Source organism: Oryctolagus cuniculus, chromosome 21 (genome assembly GCF_051225735.1).
Source record: "Oryctolagus cuniculus isolate XC-2025 breed Fujian yellow rabbit chromosome 21, ASM5122573v1, whole genome shotgun sequence".
NCBI classification, from domain to species: Eukaryota; Metazoa; Chordata; class Mammalia; order Lagomorpha; family Leporidae; genus Oryctolagus; species Oryctolagus cuniculus.
The window spans coordinates 15,413,919-15,420,617 of record NC_142887.1 but is presented as its reverse complement, the minus strand read 5'-3'; positions in this window follow the sequence as shown (position 1 = coordinate 15,420,617).

Below are 6,699 nucleotides of genomic sequence, written 5' to 3'. Positions count from 1 at the left end.
TGCCAGCACCCGCATCAGCGTCACGTTCCAATGACTGCTCTGGCCCCATGTCTAACCTTCCATGCCTCGTGGACCACGCCTGACTTGGCTCCCGCCTCCTTCTCTAAACTCACCTGGCCCCGTTCCTTGAAAGCTAAAATCAGAGAATGTGAGAGTACTTCAGGAGGTCTGTGGGGGCAGGCATTGTGATGAGGGGTTAAGCCGCTACTTGGAACACCAGGCTCCTATACGGGAGCACTGCTTTTGGGTCCTGGTTCCTCTGACCCCAGCCCATCTCCCTGCTAATGCCCTTGGAAAAGCAGCAGGGGCTGGCTCAGGTTCCTGGGGTTCCTGCCACCCATGTGGGGGACCTGCATAGAGTGGTGGGCTGCCTTTGGCCTGGCCCACTTCAGCGAGGACATGGAAGCCACTGTCTGTCTTCACCACCCAGACTAGAGGCAGCCTCCCTGCCACAGGTCTCAGCGCCCCTCCAGGGTCCCCCCAGGGAGCAGCTCACGGCTGACATGGCTGACAGACTGAGTAGCACATCACAGACCATGAGCAAAGCTTCTTGCCTGACAACCGACTGCAGGTCAAGACCGTGTTCCAGGTTTGCGCTAGCCGAGACTCCTCCACTTGGAACTCTTAGGTCGGCTGGAGCTTTTCTCACTTGCCCCTCCTCTGCCTCATCTGCCATCCTCCAAGGCTTCCATGATCCTGGGAAGGTACCCACGGCTTCATCGACCAGCTACAGTCTGTAGGAAGTCCAGGTGCAGCTGGCCTGTGAGAAGGGAACTGTTGTTACTTTTTTTAAAAACATTATTTTTGAGAGGCAGAGAGAGAGCGAGACAGAGAGAGAAGTGCTCCCACATGCTGGTTCACTCCCCCAAATGCCCTGCTGGGTGGGGCCAAAAACAGGAGCCTACAAGCTGAGCTGGGGCTCCCATGTGAGTGCCAGGAGTTCAAGTCCTGCCGCCGCCACTTTTGCTTCCCAGGTTGCACATTAGCAGGAAGCTGGAGTCGGGACTTGGAGACGGGAATTGAACCAAGGCACTCGGATAGGAGAAGTGGGCATCTTTTTCTCTCGTTTTATTTGAAAAGCAGGATGGAGAGAGAAAGAGACATCTTCCATCCACTGCTTCACTCCCCAAATGCCCACAAGTGCTGGGGGTGGACCAGGTAGAGCCAGGAATTCAATCCAAGTCTCCCACGTGAGAGGCAGGGACCCACGTACCTGAGCCACCACCTGCTGCCTCCCAGGGTGTGCTTCTGCAGGAAGCTGCGATCGGGAGTGGAGCCAGGACTGAAAGGCAGGCACCAGGATAAGGAATGTTTGCACCCCAAGTGGCTTCCTCACCGTTGCACCAAACGTGCACCCCGGCCTCCCAACTGCTGGGCCAGTGCCAGCCCTGGGTTTTACCTTCTCAAATGGCAGGAGAGGGGTCGGGGGGAGGGGGTGGTATTGTCAAAGGAACGGTAACGACGTAGGAAGATGGCCTGATAGGCAAATGTTAGCATCCACAACTCCGCTTATGCCGGGCCTCGGTCACTCTCATTCGTTCCCGGAGCGTCTCATTCCTACGGCCTGTTTGACCAGAACGCCAGGATCTAGCTATTTCCTGTCCTTTTGCAACACATGCTTGCTGGCCCCTGGCCAGAAGGAGGGGGGGGTGGCTACTACATCTAGTTTCCAAAACAGCAAAACCGTCACAAGCCCCAAGAAACTCTGGCACCCGGTTAACTGTTGCAAGGAGAAGGAACCGAGAGAAACGCAGGCCAGGGACCCCGGGGTGCCTGAGGGTTGGGCTCCCGGAGTGCTGAGTGAGGGCAAGAAGAGGGATGCAAATGTTAGCGAGCCACAGCCTGTGACAGTGCCCGGCACTTAGTAGGTGCTCAATCCAAGAGCTTGGTCACTCACCAAAGGCCGCCGCTGGACGGCAGGGCACGCGGGAGCCCGGAGCCACAGGGGCTGGCTCCACGAGGAAGCAGCGGCAGCAGGAGTGACCCAGGCAACCGACTGTGGGCTGGGAAGGGGGTGCGGACTCCGACCAGGCAGCTGTGCTGTGGCTCCCACTCCCGGGCCCGGGCCAACCCGGAGACCCACGACAGAAAGACACAATCACGTGGCTTTTTCATGGTTTGCTTTCCCTTGGGTAGAACGGAGGAGACACAAGGTCAGGTTTATGTTTTCCTAGGCTTGTGGGGTGACGGTACAAGGAGTCTCTCTTGTCCCTCCTTCCTCTCTCCCTCCCCTCTCCCCTCTCCCTCCCCCCTCCCTCCCTCCTCTCTTCCCCTCCCTTCCCCTCCCTCTCTATTCTACACCCAGCCTTTGCTTTGAGGCTCCGTGGAGGAAGCCGAGGCGGGGAGGAGCCAGACCTCCGTGTCCACCTGGGGACTCGACGCCCAAGCTCAGGGCCTCCTCCGCGGTGCCTCTTCTGGGCCCAGGCCCCGCACTTGTTATGAATCATTTTGGAAGCTCGGGGGTTCTTAGAATCTAAACCCAAGCTGAAAATGGAGGCAATCACCCAGATCATTTCGGAAACTACCTGTGAGGGTTGTGACGTCGCGGTCTGAGTTATCAGAGTAATTGTTTCCACTCCTCTTCTCCTGTGCTGCCGGAGAGGCCCATGTCCCCTTGACGGCCCCTGCAGAACAAGACCTGGTAGCTGGCGGGGGACCCCAGGGAGAGAGGGGCTGAGGCGAGTTGTGTTTGGGGTCAAACACCATTGTGCCTCCCTAGGAACCGCATCCAGGAGGCCCATTCAGCCCCTGCTGTAGGCAACACTCCCAACTCGAGAGACACCGGTGTGGCGACAGCCTGTGCGTGTGTACATGTGCGTGCGTGTATGTGTGCAAAAAGCACACTGGAGCCAATAAAACAGCCTTTTTCAGACAGAAACGGAAAAAACAGCCTTCTATCATTTCTTAGAGAAAGAGCGGGCTGGGGAAGGCGGATATTTCTGTCCCCCGCAGAGCGCCTCAGCTGCTTGTGGCCCTCGCTTCCCTGCTCTTAAAACCAGGCTGACAATGACCCTTGCTTTATAAGATGGTCACGATAGCGCCCAGCAGCACAGAGCCCGGGGACTGGCCCGCAGTGAGTTTGATGCGCTTGCTATTATTAGGATTATTTATGGGGTCTCAGATCTCAACAGGGCGAAAGCAAACAACATCAGAGCACATTCAGAAACAAGGCAGCTACCCCAGACCTCCCAGCCAGCTTCTCTCCTGGTCAACACACGACGGTGAGACAGGAAGCCTGGTGCCCCATGGATACCCGAACAATGGAAAATTTGTGCATTAAAATTTTATAGACTGTGACAGCCTAGTTCAAAAGAAAACATGCTCAGAAGAAAAGCAAGCTAGTGTCCCATGGCATGGAGTGGAGGCAGGAACCCCAAGCCCGTAAGCGTCTTGTCTCTGTTCTCGTTTATTTATGGCTGTTGCTCAAGCCGGCGCGGGAAGCAGGGGGTTGGGAAGATGACTCACGGCAAAGATAAGGAAGTGAAGGCGCAAGCCTTGATGTCAGGACTTACAGCCATTTCAAGGCCAGAGAACTCTGTCCAAAATAGCCAATGTAGCAAACCAAAAAGAGAGTGAAAATGTTCCATGTGAATCCCAAATGCGCAGGGATGCCAGACATCCAGCAGGTGCACTGCCCCCTGTCATCTCACGTTCACACCACCCTCCCGCTCCCAACAGCCATTCTCAACCCACTGCACACTGGATGCACCTGGGCAGTTCTGACGGGTCCCACCCCTGGGCTCCGCCTGACTGGTTAAATCAGGTTACAGAGAGAGAGAGAGATATTTAATCTGCTGGTTCACTTCCCAGATAGCTGCCATGGCTGGGACTGGACCAGGCTGAAGCCAGGAGCCAGGAACTTCATCTTGGTATTCCACGTGGATGTAGGGACCCAAATAGTTGGGCCATCTTCCACTGCTTTCCCAGGCACATTAACAGGGAGCTGGATCAGAAGTGGAGCAGCCGGGACTTGAACTGCTGCCCCTATGGGATGCCAGCACTACAGGCGGTGTTTTTTACCCACGATGCCACATTGTGGACTCCCCCCCACCCCAAAAAGGCTTTTAAAAATAGTTATTTTCACTTATTTGAAAAGCAAAGAGATAGAGAGAGGCAGAGACAGACAAAGATCTTCCATCTGCTTCTTTACTCTCCAAATGCCCACAACAGGGACCAGGACAAAGCCAGGAGACCAGAACTCAATCTGGGTCACTCAGGTGCAGGTCAGGGTCGAGTACTTGAGCCATCAACTTCTACCTCCCAGGATGCATAGTAGCAGGAAGCTGGAATTGCAAAGTGGACCTGGAATTCAAACCGAGGCACTCCAATATAGGACACGGGCACCCCAGGTGACATCTTAACCATTGCAGCTGACACGGGCCATCAAAAAGGCTTTCAAACAGCAAGAAAGAAATCATCAAACCCAAGTCCTAAAATTTGGCTTTTAGATTTCTGACTGGGGATCCAGCTTCTGTGGCTTCATGAGCCTCTGAAATTTTATCAGAGTTTGCTGTTGATGTTTCAGATGTACATCTTTCTGGGAGGTGATCCATGACTTTTGTTGAATTTTCAAAGCAGATAATTATGCCCCTCCTCTCAAAAGTTAAATATCATGGTTCCAAGAGAAAATTGAGTTAAGTGTCTTCCAGAAAAGAGATTTTGGGGGACTGCAGGTGCATCTCTTGTCATTATGTCCACTGCCGTGTTGGCCAATGCTACACCCAAAGCAATCAAGATGGTGGTCTTGTCACTCTTGATTCTCCTGACCCCAAATGACCCTGTTGGTCCTGCGTCTTTGAACCCTCCTGCTTTCCTCACTTTCCATGATCCCATGGTCCCCTAGCTCTTCCTCTGCATCTCTGTCGGTCTTCCTACCAATGTACCCTCAGGGTCTTTCATTCTTGCTCCTTCTTGCATTTCTGCAGCCTTTAGCACAGTATCTTCAGTCCCCTCCTTCCCACTGCACCCTTTCTCCTCATTTCCATGGATCCTTCATCAGAAACATGATGGCAGCTTCAAACCGGCCCTCACCGGGCACACCTTCCTCCTGACCTTCATACCGGGGTCACACTCGGTGTCTCAACTTAGACATCTCAACCCCACCTCAAAGGTAGCACAGTGGTCCCTCAGGATCCATGGTGGATTGGTTCCAGGGCCCACTGGAGATATCAAAATCAGTGGATGCTCGTATCCTTTCCATAAAATGGCAGTTTCAGCACAGAACCCATGCAATCCTCCCAGACACTTCAAAGTCATTTGTAGATTACTTATAATCCCTAATCCAATGCAAACACTACACACCAGTTATACTGCATAATGACAAGTGCAAAATAATGACAAGTACAAAAGTCTGTACATGTTCACTACAGATACAAATTGGCTTTAGAAGTAATCTGTTGGTTGAATCCACAGATACGGAAACCAAGGCTAGGAATGGCTGACTATATATTCAATCTGAACCCATTATTCCTTCTCCCCACTGCCGAAAACTGTGTACTTCCCCTTCCACATTTCTTGAGTCATTGACTGATTTCCATCCATCCATCCACCCACCCATCCATTCACTTATCTATCTATCCATCCATCCATCTACCTATCCATCTATGTATCCAACAATCTACCTATCCATCCATCCACTTATCCATCCATTTATCCATCCACCCATCCATCATCTACCTACCCATCCATCCATCCACCTATCCATCTATCTATCCATCCATCCATCCAATACCCATCCCTCCAACAACCATCTTCTAAACTTCTTCTCCATGCTAAACATTACGCTGAGTGCTAAGGGTACAGAGGTGACCAAACAGACACATGTCTTCTGTAAGAGACAGTCCCCCTACTGTAAGGAAAACACAACAAAGGGATGTAAACACACATGTTGTGAGAGCCACTCTCAAAGCAGAGAATGGAACACCAGGAAAAAAAGAAAAACTCAGACTGATTCACAATCCCCCTGGAGTCAACTGGGCTATTCAATTATTCATGGGGCTAATTGAATATTTTTAAGATGGTTGGGGAAATTTCCTTACAGCTGAGTCATGAATGACAGGGTGAACCAGTGGGTGAGTGGATGGATGCTTACAGGCCAAGGCATCAGGAGGTCAGTAGATCCCCAGGAAAAACAGGGGGAGCATCTCTCCAACCAGTGTACCCTAGAGGACAACAGATTATTCAAGAAGGAGACTGAGAAAGCAAAGGTTTGCCTGACACAGGACACAGAGGCAGAAGTTGGCTGTAGCCAAGTAGATGGCAACACTGCTGACACAGAAAGGCAGCGCAGAGTTTGTTTGTTTGTTTAAGAAGTACTTGCTGAGCATATGTTATATGCCTTGCACTGTCCCTGGCAGGTGCAGTGGTGACCAGACTCTAAGCCCATTGAGCTCATCGGCTACTGTGTTCCTGTTTAAGGGAAGGACTTTTAATCCCTTGGAAGTCCTTGACTTTTTCAGTCATCAACCTGCTTGACAGATTGGTGAAGCCTGCAAACCTCTTTTCAGATGAAAGGGTTTTAATTAATTAATTAATTATCTATTTGAAAGATGGTGGTGGTGGTGGGGGGAAGATCTTCCATCTACTATTTCATTCTGCAAATGCCCGCAATGGCAGGGGCTGAGCCAAGAGCTCCATCCCAGGTCTCCCATAGGGGTGGCAGAGGCCCCAGATACTTGAGTTATCATCTACTGCCTCCCA